Consider the following 17,126-nt stretch of genomic DNA (forward strand, 5'->3'; position numbering starts at 1 on the left):
AAATTAAAATTTTTTAATCTAATTGTATTTCCTTTTTTTTCAAGCTCATCAATGACTTCAATGATTTTTTTCATAACATGATGCACAAAGTAGAAACACAAACAATGACAATATTTCAGTAGGAAAAATAGGTACGAACTCCTTCCTTTTTATTTTATTTATTTATTTATTTATTTATTTATTTATTTATTTATTTATTTTTATCCCCTCCCTTCCACTGGAAGTTTCCTTATTCTTTATTCCTCTGGGAATATGGACAAAAGATCTCTACAGGGTGCAGAAGGTGGGAGGTCTGGCTTCTGTAATTGCTTCTCCACTGGACATGGGTGTTGACAGGTAAGTCCATACTCCCAGCCTGTTTCTATCTTTCTGTAATGGCATAGGGATCTGGTGAAGTGGGCTTCCATGACACATTGGTGAGGTCATCTGCCCAAGGAAGTCAGGTTGGCATTATGGTAGCATCTGCAACTTGGTGGCTGAAAAGCTTTAAGATATAAAGCAGAACAATTTTTGTTTAGTAATCAGGGAACCTAAAGGTAAGAGCACAGCAGATAATACTTGGGGTCTCCATGTTAGAAAGAGCTAGAAATTCCATTTTAGGTGTATTCCAAGGGGCCCATGACTTCACTAATTTTTGCCTGAGCCTGACAGCCAACATGCAGGTGAACTAGAAGTAATGTCAGAGTTGAGAATAGGACTAGAGAGCTGGATCAGGGCAGAAAGTAGCTCCCAAATATGGGGAAAACATATAACTACCATTAACTGTAAACCTCATAGATCTGACCTAGGGCCCATGGCTATTCATATTTAGCACAGGAGGCTGTGTAACCTCTGCATTTCTGTAGGTCTGAGTTCACATTCTAGGCTGCACTCATTTCAGGACCAGTCTCCCTTGAGGAAGGTCAGCATACTTTTATGTTGACCCTGCCTTCCTTCAGAGAGTGAGGCACTTTCTACCATTGTTATTCTACGCTGAGGGCAGTGTCTTGTAGAGACCCACAAGAGAGTTTATGATGCTGTTCCTGATGGAAGGGGCCAGGAATTCTATGTTGGAAAAAGTATCCATAGGGAATCATGAATATGGAGTGGCACTTACTCCTTGGAGGCAGTTGGGTTGGATAGATTGCCTTTTATTTTTCAATTTTCAAATATATTAATATTTATGCCTAATTAACAAATGTATTCCAATACAGCATGACTTAAATATTTGGAAAAAATTTTCCTAAAGATAATATGGGTATTTTGTCATAAATATGCCATGAATCTATCATCTATCTATCTATCTATCTATCTATCATCTGTCTATCAACCTATCATCTATCTACTGACTTCTCTTTCCTTCAGACTACCTTTAAGTAAATTTAACACCTTTATTCAGACACATTTCATATACCACACATCTCACCCACTTAAAATGTATAATCCAATATTTTTTAGGAATTCATAGGTGCATGAAAACTCATCACCATAGCTAATTTTAGAACATTTCATCACATTTCAAAGACATCCTGTATACATTATCTATTATGCCCTGCCCTTCTTTTCCCTCTAGCCCTAATCAACCACTAATATACTTCCTGTTTTTCTAGATTCACAGACATTTCATCTAAATGGAGTCATAAGCTAAATTATCTTTTGTGTCAGGTTTCTTTCAGTTAGCAAACTATTTTCAAGGTTTATCTATTGTGTCATGTATCAGCATCCCATTTTGTCTTATGTCTGAATTACATTCCATTTTACAGATGGCAAACCATTTTTTTTTTCTTTATCAGTTATAAACATTTGGGGTCTTTCAACCTTTTGTCTCTAAACATTCATGTAAAAATTTATATGTGTACCTATTGTTTATTTTGCATATGCAGAAGTGGACTTGTTGGGTCATGTGGTATTTCTATGTTTAACTGTTAAACTGTTTTCCAGTGTGGCTTCAACATTTTATATTCCCAGTTGAGTATATGAGAGTCCGTTTTTTCCACATCTTCATCAACACTTAGTACTACCTGACTTTAAAATTATATTCATTCTAGTGGGCATGAAGTGGCGTTTAATTGTAGATTTGAGTTGTTTTTCCCCCAAGAAGTAATAATGTCAAGTATTTTCATATGTACATTGGCCATTTAGAGCACATCTCCTTTGGAGAAATATTTATTCAATTCAATTTTTTTATTTGCCTCCTTATTATAGAATTATGTGAGCTTTTTGTATATTCTAGGTGCATATCCTTGACTTGCAAATATTTTTATCCCATTCTGTGGATTTTCTTTACACTTCCTTGATGGTGTTCATTGAAGCATAACATTTAAAAAACATGATGAAGATTAACTTACCTACTCCCATATTGCTTATGTTTTCAGTGCCATATGAAAGAATTTATTGATAAATCATTGGTCATAAAGATTTACCCAACATTTTTTCTAAGAGCTTTATTTTTTATATTTATGATTTTTGATGCATCTTAAATTTAGAATAGTTTTATATGTGAGATTAGGGTTAGACATCACTCCTTTGTCTGCAGGTACCCAGTTATCAAGCATCATTTCCTTAGAAAGGTCATTTTTCTCCACTGTTAGGATTCTGTTGAAAAAAAAAAGTGAATTGCCTTTCAGACATCAAGTTGCAGATGTTAGCAGGAGAACAACCTTACCAATGTGTGCCAGGACCTCTCCTCTCCAGAGCCCAACCTGACTAGAGAAAGATAGAAATAGGCTGGGGATATGGAATGACCTAAAATACTCATGTAAATATGACTTAGAAAGGAAGAAAAACCAGGAAACTGGTGGTGGGAATGGTGTGGAAGTACACCCCTATTATCTTGTACTTTCTTTTTAAATTTTAATTTTTTAAATTTATATTTTATTAATTTACAAAATTACATATCAACAGGGATATAATTGCATACTGTTCCTACCACCAGAGCTCTAAATCCTTAATTCCTCCATTGTAAGCCACTGCAGTTCTTCTAAGGATGCAGACTTGGCTTAACTATCATCTCTACAACAAACTGTGTACATTTGCATATAATTGCCTCCTTTTTCTTCCAGGTTCAGTCCTCTCTTTCACTCCAAGCCACACATAACCCTTTTACTACATCCAAATTCCTCCACTTTTTCTCCTTTCTCTGCAGGTCCTGATAGAACTGGAGTTCAGAGACCTCTTATCCTCTGCCTCCACTGGGGAGTATGGATCAATGTCGTTTTCGACGGGTTAGGTTGTTTTCACCGGGCTGGCTTCACGGGCAGGTAACAGACGACCAGGGACTCATAGTTGAGCTGTAGGCAGTATCTCTTTATTCATGCAGGACGCAGCACAATCTAAGCCGAGCTGAGCTAAACTAAAGGTAAAGTACTCTAAAACTCACAATGCTGTCTTTATATATACTTGCCAAGTAGGGTGGAAACAGGGTGTGACATAGAGAGGGTGGAGAGAAAAGTGACTGGTGACAATCAGAGTGTGACAAGGAGAGGATCAGGGTGTGACAAGGAGGGGGGGTGGAGCAAAAACATATCATGAAACAGTGGGGATTGAACCAATGCCCTGGAGGGAGGTACTTGTTAACAGCGGTTATATAAATAGAATGAAGTGGTTATGTAAATAGAATAGTGTTAAGCAGGGGGGATTTAAACCAAATGAAACAGAAAGGGTCTCATGCATACCAACAGATCAAGATTATTTTATACTGGCTTCTGTAATTGCTTCTACTAGATGTGGGCATTGAAGGGTTGATCCATACCCCCAGCCTGTTTCTGTCTTTCCTTAGTGGGGTAGAGCTCTGGAGAGGTGGGGTTCCAGGACACATTGGTGAGGTCATCTTCATAGAAAAGTCAAGATGGAATCATGGTAGCATCTGCAACTTGGTGACTGGAAGGTGGCAGGACATAATGTGAGACAAAATGGTTAATGAACAGGAACTAAAAAGTAGGAATAGAGTAAATGAGATTAGGTCTCTTACGGTGGAAGAAAGCTTGGAAGTCCGTTTTAGGCATTTTTTGTTTGTTTCTTTGTCTTTGTTTTTTGTTTTTTTGCCTTTGGAAGTGGTTTAAATTCTAAAAACAACTTTGAAGATCTCTTTTAATACAAAGAATACTAAATATAATATTTTTTATACAAGGAATAAAGGTAGTAGTTTGTGATCTTGCCACATTTATATTTTCTCCATAGTATAGTGGAAAATCTCTGGATAGTGTATGCTAACTACACTTACACTTAGGGGCCCACAACTACGGCATTTTTTATTTGATTTAATAGCTTCCATGAAGTTGCATAAGAACATTGTCCAGGCATGGCAGAATGAGCCAGTAGTTTCACCTACTTGGGAGGCTGAGGCTGGAGGATCGATCGCTTGAGCCCAGGAGTTCTGGACTGCAGTACGCTGTGCTGATCAGGTGTCTACACTAAGCTTGACATCAATATGGTGACTTTCTGGGAGTGGGGGACCACTAGGTTGCCTAAGGAGGGATGAACTGACCCTCAGAAACCTGTAGCAGGTGAAAACATTGTCTGAGAAAATGGTATCAGGGTAGAGAAAAGGACTAGAGAGTTGGATTAGGACAGAGAGTAGCTCCCATTCTTGAAAAAAAAAAATGTGGATAAAATTAACAATTTACCTCCATCCACCTGACCCAGGGAATATATATATATATATATATATATATATATATATATATATATATATATATATATATTTAGCACCAGAGCCTGTGCAACCTCTGAGTCCCTACTGGTCTGAGCTTGTAGCTCATGGTCATAACTGGGAGCATTGCAGGCTGCACTCATTTCAGGACTAGTCTTCCTTGAGTGTCAGGGCAGGATAGCCCAGCCTCCCTTCAGAGAGTCGTGCAGTCCCCACTATTGTTGCTTTATGGTGGGGACAAGGTCATAGGAAGGTCCACAAGAGGGCCCATGATGATGTTCCTGATGGAAGTGACCAGTGGTGGTGAGGTCTAGAACCATCATATTTGTGTGGAAATCCAAGGATTCCTTGACTAGGGGCCCAGATTTATCTTGTAATGTTCTAAACCAATATTAAATTACTAATAAAAAATAAATTAATTGTAGACACATGGATTCATTTCAGGCCTGCAATTATATTCTATTGATGTACATGTTTATTCTTGTGCCAATGCCATACTGTCTTGAAGCAAGAGTACTCCTTTTCTATTATTCTTTCTCAACGTTCTTTTGGGTATTCTGGGCCCTTTGAATATCCATATGAATTTTAGAGTCAGTTTGTTGATGTTCAAAAAGAAGTTAGTTGAATTCTGATAGGGATTGCCCTAAATATGTAGATCAGTGTTGCCATTTTAACAATCACCATTAAAATCTGTTATCCACTTATATTCGTGTTACCTGATAGTGTATAACCCAAGCCCATTCCTAATACTTGCAGGACCCAAAGAAGAGTTTACATGAAGGTGTCTTGCCAACTGCCTCAGTCCCTCTTTTTCCACTCTATCATTATGTTCCTATGGCCAAAGAGTTTTTTTGCTTTTGCATTTTTTTATTTTTAAATTTTTTATTTATAAAAAGGAAACATGGACTAAAACATAGGATAAGAGGGGTACAACTCCACATAATTCACACCACCAGAAATCTGTATATCCTCCCCTCCCCTGATAGCTTTCCTATTCTTAACCCTCTGGGAATATGGACCCAAGATCATTGTGGGATACAGAAGGTGGAAGGTCTGGCTTCTGTAACTGCTTCCCTGTGGAACATGGGCATTGACAGGTTGATCCATACTCCCAGCCTCTCTCTCTCTTTCCCTAGTGGGGAAGGGGTCTGGGGAAGCAGAGCTCCAGGACACATTGGTGGGGTCATCTGTCCAGGGAAGTCTGGTTGGCATCATGGTAGCATCTGGCACCTGGTGGTTGAAAAGAGAGTTAACATACAAAGCCAAACAAACTGTTGGCCCATCATGGACCTAAAGGCTGAAATAGTGCAGATGAAGAGTTGGGGGGGGGGGTCCTCCATTCTGTAGATAGCTAGTAGGCATATTTTAGTTATATTCCAAAGGGCCTGTGGCTATAGTAGTTTTTTTGTTTGTTTGTTTTTTGTTTTCATTTTTCTTTTTGCCCCTGAGCCTGAAATCTGATATACAGGCAGATATATGTTATTGTCTGGGGAGATAATGTCATGGCTGAAAAAAGGATCAGAAAGCTGAATCAGGGAAGAAATTAGCTCCCTAATATGGGGAATAGGTATAAATATTGTTGACTGTAAACCCCATCAATTTGATGTGAACTGGAGCCAATATTCAGCTTAGGAGCCTATGTGACCTCTGCATCCCTGTAGATCTGAGCTCACATTCTGTGGTCATGAGTAGGAACATTCCAAGCTGCCCCAATATCAGGACCCATCTTCCTCAGGTGTAGCATAGAGTATGTTGCCCATCCTCCCTTTGGAGGATAAGACATTCTCTACTGTTGTTGATCCAAGTTGAGGGCAAGGTCCTATGGGGGCCCACAAAGAGGTCTGTTTTGTTGTTCCTGATAGAAATTACCAGTAACAATGGAAAGAAGGATTTATTCGAGGTCTAGGCCCTTCATATCTGTTTGGGAATTTCAGGACTCTCCAGTTAGGGCCCCAGCTCATGCGTGACCTGATAGTGATTGAAGAGTCATCATTAAATATGCCAGTCTCTTGCCCTTATTCAGCTTTTGCAGTCCTTGCTTTGCTAAGGTTAGCTTTGGAGTGAGTGAGAAAACTATAATAAGAAGGGTATCTAAGTCTAAGTAGACACTCTTTCATTATGAACTTTATACTAACTCACTACAGATTATTGTGTATTTTTGCTTTCAGGTATCTATTTTGCCCTAATTTATAGATACATGTGAACATATGCTCTATCTCACAGGACCTGGTCTATATCTAGGTTTTGGGACATTGCTAGGAAGTGAACCTCCTGGAATGGAATTAGCGAATACTATGAAAGGGAAGGTCTCATTCTAGTAATGAGGGTGAATGGTTGACATTCCATGCCTGACGTCTCTGGACACAGTCTGAAGTGAAGCATACTAAGGTGGTACTCATTGCATTGATTAGGTTGGGTTTAGCGGATGCAATATCATTTGGTATGAATTGAGAGAAGCATGTAGGAAAGTGAGCACCACCCTAGAGTTTCCAGGACTAGGGAAATACAGGCTCTAAAGAGGAAGTGGGAGGCTCCTGCTGTCTTAGGGTTTAAGAAGACAGTAGATAGTTATTGTCTATAATCACATTTCTTGGCAATTGGATTAACTTTGAAATATCCCTTTGTTAGTATTTGCTGTGTCATACACAACACCATAATTTATGTACTTTGACATTATTTGTATATAGCTGTGCCACCGGTTGCTTTTGTTCTCCCTGGTCTAAGCTTTTACGAGAGTCAACATATCAAAGACTCAGTCTATGTATTAAAAAAGACACATGGCCACCATGCAGGGACTGCTCAAGGTGCTGGAGACTTTAGTGGCCTGCATCATCTTTGCCTTCCTGGCCAAGCCGGCCTGTACCGCCACCAACCGGCGCTGGAGTCGTGCATGGCCATCTAAGTCGTCTGCTTTTTGCTGTAGGCTGTGGCCCTGCTGCTCAACTTGGGCGACTGCACAGGCATGCTGCCCGTGCCCTTCCCCGCCTTCCTTCTGGGCCTGGCGCTGCTCTCCATGCTGCTGTAAGCCACTGTGCTGGTGCTCTGGCTGCTCTACCAGTTAGACCACGCTATGGGGGCTGGCCACGTGCTACCAAGACCTGGGCTGCAGCTGGAGGCACGCCACCAAGGTGTGCTTCTGGCACCACCGGCTGGCTGTGTTCAATCTCAGGGCCATCAACCTGCTGGCCTACGTGGCTGACCTGGTGCACTCAGATTGCCTGGTCTTTGTGCGGGCCTGAGCCCTGCCCGGCCCTGCCCTGCCGGAGTCGCTGCCCCCTCCTCTACCTTCTTCTCTTTCACTTCCCTCTTTCTGTTTGTCTGCCTCCTCCTCCTTTTTTAAAAATTTTATTTGTTTTTCTACTGCCAGCAGGGCTGTTTCCAGGACCCTGCTCCGCTCCTTTTATTTTCCCTCTTTTTCTATTCTATTTGACAGGATAGAGAGACCCTGAGGGTGCAGGGCAGACCGACAGAGAGACACCTGCAGCCCTGCTTCACCACTTGTGAAGCTTCCCCTCCATCGCCACCGCTGGGGCTCGAATCCGGGCCCTTTGGCGTGATAATGTGCGCTCTCAGCCCCTTTCCTGCCTTCTCCCCAGAGCTCTGCTGTGCTCTGGCTGATGGTGGTGGTGGGGGTCGAACTCGGGGCCTCAGAGCCTCGGGCAGGAGGGTCCATTTCCAGTTTCTCTTCTGCCCATCCTCCCTGTCACCTTCTGCCTCCAAGGCCCCTCTCCCTTTCCTGGTCTCTTTCTGCCGTCACCACCTCCCTCCTGACCACCCCTTCCAGCTCTTTGTCTGGGGCTTCCTGTCTGTTCCAGTGTTCATGCCCCCACCCCCAAGGGTACTGAGCCCCCTGTCCTCATTGCCAAACATGCCCAACCCACCCTCCCTGGCCATGGGTGTGTGGCCAGGGCGGGCCCCCTTTCCCAAGGGCCGGGTGCACAGTGCACACTGAAGGTCCGAGTCTGGTAGGCGGGGTAGACACTCACTGGCCAGGGACCTTGTGCAGGGGGCCGCCCGGGTCTCAGGTTCCACCACCGCTGTCCAGAGGACCCAGCTCCGAGCCAACTGAATCAAGTGTCCCCTGGGGGGCTTCCAGGTGTTAAAAATAGCTCCGCTCTGCAGGGAGAAAGGAGTGGCCACAAGCCTGCCTGAAAAGTTGGCCCCTGGTCTTCTCCCTCTCCCTCTCCCTCTTCCTCCTCTCCCTCTTCCTCTCCCTCTACCTCTCCCCCCCTTCCCTTTTTCCTGGTGATGAAGGCAATAGTCCCTGGATGGCCAAGGGGAGTTTCTTTTCCTTATTCTTTGGGAATGGGTGGGGTGGGGGTGGATGCTGTCGCCAAAGCCAGATTTGCGCTGCTTCTTGTGTGCGGAGCTGCAAGCCAGCCACCTGTACTAGTTGCCTCCTGCCTGCTTCTCAGAATGTGGGATAAATATATATATGTTAAAAAAAGACTCAGTCTGTGCTTTAAGATTTTTGAGGCATTCAATCAATTTTTTCACTCATATTAATCAGTGCTTCATATGACTACAAATTAATAGGATTGTACATAAACACCATTCCCACCACCAAAAGACTGTGTCCCATCCCCTCCCCTTCATCCCTGTGAAGCCAAACATCCACCCTCAACCTCCACCCAGGGTTTTTACTTTGGTGCCCTATTCCAAATTTAGTCATATCCTACTTTTAGTTTTCCTTTCTGTTATTCTTTCTCAACTTCTGTTTATGAGTGGGGTCATCCCATACTCATCTTTATCTTTCTGACTTAGCTCACTTAACATAATTCCTTCTAGCTCCATCCAAGATGGGTCAGAGAAAGTGGTTCATTGTTCTTAATAGCTGCGTAGTATTCCATTGTGTATATATACCACAGCTTTCTCAGCCACTCACCTGTTGTTGGGCACCTGGGTTGCTTCCAGGTATTAGCTATTAGGAATTGTGCTTCTATGAACATAAGTGTACACATATCTTTTTGGCTGGGTGTTATGGAGTCCTTGGGGTATATCCCTAAGAGAGGAATTAGGGGGTCATATGGAAGGTCCATGTCTAGTCTTGTGAGAGTTCTCCAGACTGCTTTTCACAGAGGCTGGACCAATTTACATTCCCACCAGCAATGTAAAAAGGTTCCTCTGTTCCCCACAGCCTCTCCGGAACTTGTTGCTGCTGTCCTTTTTTGATATATGGCAAAAGATCTTACAGGCATACATGCTGACACCCTAGCTTACACTTCTAAACTTTTCCCTGTATTCTTAACTGACCACCACATTTTTAAGCTGGGAAGATAGACCCATGTGGACCTGAATAACTGACAAGCCTTGAAGTAGGCATGGGGATACCTGGAGCAGGACATTTCAGTTCCTGAGTATCTAGACTGGGATTTAGAAGTAAACAAGATCTGAGCAGTCCATTTCACTGATCCATTCCTTGAGTTGTGGAATTTGACGTGGGGTTACAAGGGCCAAAGCTGGTTCTTAGACTAAGGCCTAAGCAGTACTCTGCCACTCCCTTGCATACAATTCTCATGTCCTACCTCGTGTAATTCTCATATAACTCACTGAATTGCATTTAAGTTCCTTAATTTACTAGGCAACACACAGAAAACCCATTTTTTGGCTCATCTTTTCTCCTTTCTTTTCTTTTTTTTAGTATTTATTTTCCCTTTTGTTGTTTTTTTATTGTTGTTGTAGTTATTATTGTTGTTATTGATGTCTTAGTTATTAGGTAGGACAGAGAGAAATGGAGAGAGGAGGGGAAGACAGAGAGGGGGAGAGAAAGACAGACACCTGAAGACCTGCTTCACTGCCTGTGAAGTGATTCCCCTGTAGGTAGGGAGCCCTGGGAGGCGGGCTGGAACGAGAATCCTTATGCTGGTCCTTCCTCTTCACTCCACGCGCGCTTAACCTGCTGCGCTACTGCCCGACTCCTCAACTCAAATGACAGCTCCTATTCATATTTTTATCTAAATCCCTAAGAGAGTTAACTGCCTCATTTTATTTTATTTTTCTGTTAGTGATTTTATATTGACTTACAAAATTATAAGAGAATAAGGGTACAATTCTACACCATTACCACTACCAGAATTCTGTGTCTTTATTCCCTTCATTGGAAAATGCCGTAGTTCTCCCAAGGTCACAGAAATAGGCTGACTTTATATCTATAACTATATATCCATATCTATATATTTTTGCCCATTTTTGTACAATGCTGCCTATACTTCCTTTCTAAGTCATACCTACACCCAATATTACTTCTGAGTGTCCTTCCTTTTTCTCTTTCCTCTCAGATAAGTGAAAAAGTGTCTGACTTCCTCTGGTGTTTTCCAAATTTGCTTCCCTTTCAAGTGATGCTATAAAAACAAAACTCATTGTGAAAAGTGCTTTAGGTCCTGGTGGAATTGGAGTTCAGAACTTTCTGGCCATCTAACCCTATTATTTACCCCCTTTGGGTGTATGGACCCAAATTCTTTTTTGGGGTGCAGAAGGTAGGAGTTTTGGCCACTGGATATGGACATTGGTGGCTTGATCCATACCTTCAGCCGGAGATACTTGCCTTCTCATGCTATGATGACCTGGCTCTTACTCTAACTCGTAAACATATATCCATAGAACATGTTTAATACTGTACTGTTATTACTTGCTTGTGCATTTATCTTCAATATAAACTAGCAAGTTATTTAAAGTGATTTTGTACAGTTTTCTGCCTGATAGTAATCCACTGTTTGGGGAATAGCATCTTCTTCTTTTGGGGAATCTGTTTTTCCTCTCCTTTCTCCAGACCCTTATGCTTTAATATCAAATTCAAATGGTGTTTGATGCTCAAAAACTGCAAACTGTATACATTTGCATGCAGGTGCTATACTTTGTATATCAACTCAATCTCAGTCGAACTGTATTTTGATTTTAAAGTGGCTGGACTTGAGCCTCCAGCCTTAGTGACTGGCGGCACATGAGATACATTGGATTAATTGTGTTTTTCTTGGGATTTTAAAAAAATCTGTAGCAATGGCAGCCTTTCCCCCTTCTGGGAGGTGAATTAGCAAATGGTGGATATCCTAGAGTTCCTGCTTAAATGGTGGTCACTTCATGGAAATTTCTGCCCAAATAGAGAGCAAACTGAGATGAGATAGGAAGAAAGCATCTAGAAAGTGTTCAAGGCTCTAGGTCACATCGCTATAGCCCTTTCTGCAATTTGAATACACGAGTCAATGAAGGGCTGCTGTTGTTGAAGCTGATTCAAGGTTGGTTTTTGTTGTTTGCAATCCAAAGAGTCCACAGTGGCAGCCAGATTTTGTTCATATTTTTGTCTCAGAGTCTAGCAGAGATCCTGACACAGAGCCAGCACCCAAGGCATTTATTTACTGATTTAAAAAATAATAAAATTTGGCTGGATTCATGTATTGGGAATTGTGCTAGTCAATCTAAAATGAAAAGAGTTTAGTGTTACTTAGGGCTACTGGGAGAGCAAAAGCTTGATGATCTGTACAACTAAATGTGTTGAAAAACATTGAAAAAATAAAACATTTCCAGAAAAAGAATAAATCTCCTGCCAATTTGGCAAGATGAGGTTTAGAAAGCTAGAACATTTGTTTCACCTCTTTTTTCTTCAATAGTTTTCAAACTAAAACGTCCCCTTATAAAATAATGTAATTGTGATTTGCTTCCTTCAGGATGAAAATTAGACAACCTAACTTCTTTGCCTGAGAGTTTCTTCCCCCCCCCCTCTCTCCCTTTCTCTTGTTTTATTTGATAGGCAAGAGAGAAACTGAGGGGGGAGGGGAAGATAGAGAGGGAGTGAGACAGAGGCACCTATAGCACTGCTTCATTGCTAATGAAGCCTCCTCACTACAAGTGGGGACTGGGGACTTGAACCTGAGTCCTTACCCATAGTAATGTATGCATTCAACTGGGTATGTCACCACCCAGCCCTTGTTTGCCTGAGTCTCTTAGTTAACCATCTCAGCTCAGATGTTGGAAGACTGGAGAAGAGAAAAAAGTGAAAATGGAGAACTAAGTCTCTACTAACTCACTCCTAAACAAGAGCAGAACTTTCATTGCACCAACCCCCAAGCATGTAGTAGGTCAAAAATAGTACACTGGTGATGAGAACTTACTGCCATTGATTGTGAGGAGTTAGAGTGGGACCTCAGAGGTTATCTGATTCAGGTATCCAGACAATTTGTTTTTGAACTGTTAAAAAAATTATTTGTTGGGTACTGGGCAGTGGTGTACCCAGTTGATCGCACACATTACCACGCACAAAGACATAGGCTAGAGCCCTCATTTCCAGAGGGGCAGTTTCACAGGTGGTGAAGCAGGTCTTCTGGTGTCTTTCTCTCAACCTCTCTCTATCCCCCTCCCCATCTAAATATTCCTCTGTTCTATTAAATAAAATAGAAATAAAAAAGAAGAGAGAGGGACAAAGAAAGAGAGAGAGAGAAGAGAGAAAGAGAGAGACAGAGAGAGCAGTTTGTTACATTGGACGTGAAAGTTGCATTTTGAAACATCTTGTCATTAATTCAAATATCCTTCCTCAAGTCCTTGGCAATAATCTCATCCCACTTCTAAATTAATCTTCCTTTCTCAATCCTTTAAATCCTTGGGGAAACTGTCACATACTGTTTTGAAATATCCCAAGGTCTTCCTCTTTCTGTCATGTGACACCGGGCTTTAGTCCCCTTTAGGACAGGCACTGGCTCACACAAGAACTATATGCAAAGGACATGTAGTGTCAAGTCACAATTCTTGTTCTTTGTGTTCCTCAAACCTGCTGTGTAACTGTATACAGTTAGAACCAGTATTGACTTCTGGTTCATCTTTTTTTCTTTTTTGTGCTCCATAACTCTTATTGTATATTTTTATTGAATAATATGGGCTTACAGAAACAATGTGTCTATTCATGCTCCAGTACCAAGCAGTTTTGATGACAATGGCCCTATAATACAATTTAAGATTTGGGAATGTGATGACTCCAGTTCTGTCCTTTCTTCTCAAGATTGTTTTGGCAATTCTAAGTCTTTTCTGGTTCCAGATAAACATCTGTGACATTTGTTCTATTCTCCTAAAAATTGTGCTTGGGATCTTGATGGGAATAGCATTAAATTTGTATATGGCTCTGGGTAGTATATTCATTTTGATGATGTTAATTCTTCCAACCCATGAACATGGAATATCTTTCCAATTCTTTGTATCTTTTTCAATTTCCTTGAGTAGTGACTCATAATTTTCAGTATACAAGTCTTTCACTTCTTTGGTAAGGTTTACTCATAGATATTTTATTGTTTTGTTGCTATAGTAAAAATAATTGATTTCTGGATTTCAACTTCTTCTAATTTAGTGTTTGCATAGAGGAATACCACTAACAGTTGAATGTTAATTTTGTAGCCTGACACCTTACTGTATTGCCTGATGATTTCTAAAAGCTTCTTGCTGGAGTCTTTACGTTTTTCTATGTAGACTATCATATCATCTGCAAATAGGGAGAGTTGGACTTCTTCTCTTCCAATTTCTATGCCTTTAATTCCTGCTCTTGTCTGATTCCTATGGCAAGAACTTCCAACAATATGTTGAATATTAATGGTGATAGTGGGTATCCTTGACTATTACCTGATCTGAGGGGAAATGTTTCCAGTTTTTCATCAATGAGTATGATATTGGCTGTAGGTATGCTATATATAGACTCCACTGTCTTCAGGAAATTTCCATCTATTCCCATTTTTGTAGTGTTTTGATCATAAAGGGATGTTGTATTTTGTCAAAGGCTTTCTATGCATCTATTGATATGACCATGTGGTTTTTGGTCTTGCTTTTGTTGATGTGGTGGATCATGTCGATTGGTTGATTGATTTATGTATATTAAACCAACCTTGCATCCCTGGGATAAACCCCACTTGGTCATGATGAACAATCTTTTGAAGATACTGCTATATCCAGTTGGCTAGAATCTTGTTCAATATTTGAGCATCTATGTTCATCAGAGATACTGGTCTGTAGTTTTCTTTTTTGGTTGTGTCCCTGTCTGCTTTTGGTATCAGAGTGATGTTGGCTTCACAGATGCTGGAAGGGAGTATTCCAGTGTCTTTAATGTTCTGGAAGACTTTTAAAAGTAGAGATATTAACTCTTCTTTGAAGGTCTTGTAGAATTCATTTGTAAAAACATCTGGTCCGGGCCTCATATTTTTGGGAAGATTTTTGATAACTATTTCAATTTCATTAGCTGTGATTGGCCTATTCATGTTATCTACTTCCTCTTTACTTAAATTAGGAAGTTTGTAGGTATCTAGGAAATCATCAATTTCTTCCAGGTTCTTTAGCTTAGTGGCATATAATTGTTCATAGAAGTCTCATATGACATGATGAAGTTCTGAGGTATCTGCTTTGATATCTCCTCTTTTTATGATCTGAGGTATTTGGGTCTTCTCCCTATTTTGTTTTGTGAGTCTGGCTAAAGGTTTGTCAATTTTGTTCACTCTTTCAAAGAACCAACATTTACTTTCATTGATCTTTTGTATGGTTTTCTTATTTTCAATGTTATTGATTTATGCCATAACTTTAGTTTCCACATTTGGGGACTATTATTACTAACCTTTTGTTGATTGTTAAGTGTTAGTTCAATTTTACTGTGGTCTTAGACAATGCTTAGGATGATTTCAATGCTCTTGAATTTGCTGATGCTGTCTTTGTGGCCTAACATATGGTCTATTCTTGAGAATGACCCATGTGGACTTGAGCGGAATGTGCATTCCAGTTTCTTGGGATGAGTGACTCTGAAAATGTCCAATATTTCTAGTTTATCTATCCCCTCATTTAGCTCCCTCATTTCTTTATTGATTTTCTGCCTGAATGATGTATCAAACTGAGACAGTTGGGTGCAGAAGTCCCCCACAATGACTGTGTTGCTGCTAATATATTGCTGTAGCTCTTTCAGTAGATGTTTGAAGTATGTAGGTGGCTTCTCATTGGGTGCATACTTGTTAATAATTGTTGATTCCTCTTGATTGACTGATCCACCAAGCATTAAGTAGTGTCCATCCCTATATTTTTAAATTTTATTTATTTTAAAGTCTATTGTGTCAGATATGAGAATAGCTGTTCCTGTCCTTTTTTATGGGCCATTGGCTTGTATGATAGTTTTCCATCCTTTCACTTTGAGTCTTTGTTTGTCTTGTTGAGTTAGGTGGGTTTCCTATAGACAGCATATTGTTGGGTTGTATTTTCTGATCCATCTTCCTACTCTGTGCCTTTTAATAGGTGAATTCAGGCCATTGACATTTATTGATATCAAAGATTGAAGACATTTTAACGCCATTCTTGTAGAGTTTTAGAGTGTTCTGATAGATGGCTATTTATGGTAGTTTGACTGTTTAGAGGAGACCTTTCAGAACTTCTTTCAGGGCAGGCTTGTTGATAGCTGATTCTTTCAACTGTTGCTTGTCTGATAAGGTTTTGATACCTCTATCCAGTCTGAATGACACTCTGGCAGGATACAGTAGTCTGGGTTGAAAGCCCTTCTCATTGAGCACTCAACAGATACCTTGCTATTCTCTTCTGGCCTGTATTGTTTGTGTGGAGAAGTCTACTGCTAATGTTATGTGTTTTCCTCTGTAGGTGACTCTTTGTCTCTTGTAGCCTTCAGGATCCTTTTTTTATCCTTATTCCTTTCCATTCTCAATATGATGTGTCTTGGTGTCTTGAAGTCTGAGTTAATTCTGTTTGGGACCCTTTGGGCTTCTTGAACCTTTATGTCTTTGATGTTGTCTAGACTAGAGAAGTTTTGAGCTATTATGGCCTAAAGAATGCTTTCTTCCTCTCCCTCTCTTTCTTCCTCTGGTAAGCCAATACTGTGCATATTATTTCTTTTGAAGTCATCCCATATGTCTATGTTGTTGTTGTTTTCAGTATCTCTTAATCTTTTTTTGAGATCTCTTACTTGTTTTTTAGTTGTCTCTAATTGTCCTTGATCTTGCTAATTCTGTCTTCAACCTCATTTATTCTATTCTCTCTCCCCTCCACTGTTTTCTGGAGTTCATCTCTTTTGTTACCTTGTTCTGATACTGTTTTATCTTGTTCAGCTAGCTGTGTTCTTAGCTCAGCTACTTCCAACTTTCAGCTCTCTACTAACCTTCCGATAATTAGTGTTTTCATTCAGGGTCTCATTTATTGTTTCTGCATTTCTGATGACAATTCTTTCAAACTTGTTACTCACTCCTGTGCCTGTGACTATTTCCTTAACTAATGTTTGGATGTTGACCTTATGATTTTGTGCTTCAACCATTGTGGGGCTTTAAGCTGGACTCTTTTCCTGGTTCATGTCTCCAATATTTTTTCTTGTTGTATTTTATATAGTATATTATGAGGTTCCTCTCCCAGTACTTTTCAAATTACTGATCACTATTGCCTGGATTGACTTGTGTCTAAGTATGGTAATTAAAGAGTTCACAGTTGTGGAAATTGACAGTTGTTTCAATATTGTTTTAATCCCTAAATTGGCGCACAGTGGCTTAAA

The 17,126-nt window shown here is 40.5% G+C and overlaps 1 pseudogene; it reads left to right on the plus strand.

Moving 5' to 3' along the window:
• The first annotated feature begins 7,407 nt into the window (after window positions 1–7,407).
• LOC107523230 (myeloid-associated differentiation marker-like) lies at window positions 7,408–7,886 on the plus strand (annotated as a pseudogene).
• The last annotated feature ends 9,240 nt before the right edge of the window (window positions 7,887–17,126 follow it).

This window comes from Erinaceus europaeus, chromosome 3 (genome assembly GCF_950295315.1).
Source record: "Erinaceus europaeus chromosome 3, mEriEur2.1, whole genome shotgun sequence".
Classification (NCBI taxonomy): domain Eukaryota; kingdom Metazoa; phylum Chordata; class Mammalia; order Eulipotyphla; family Erinaceidae; genus Erinaceus; species Erinaceus europaeus.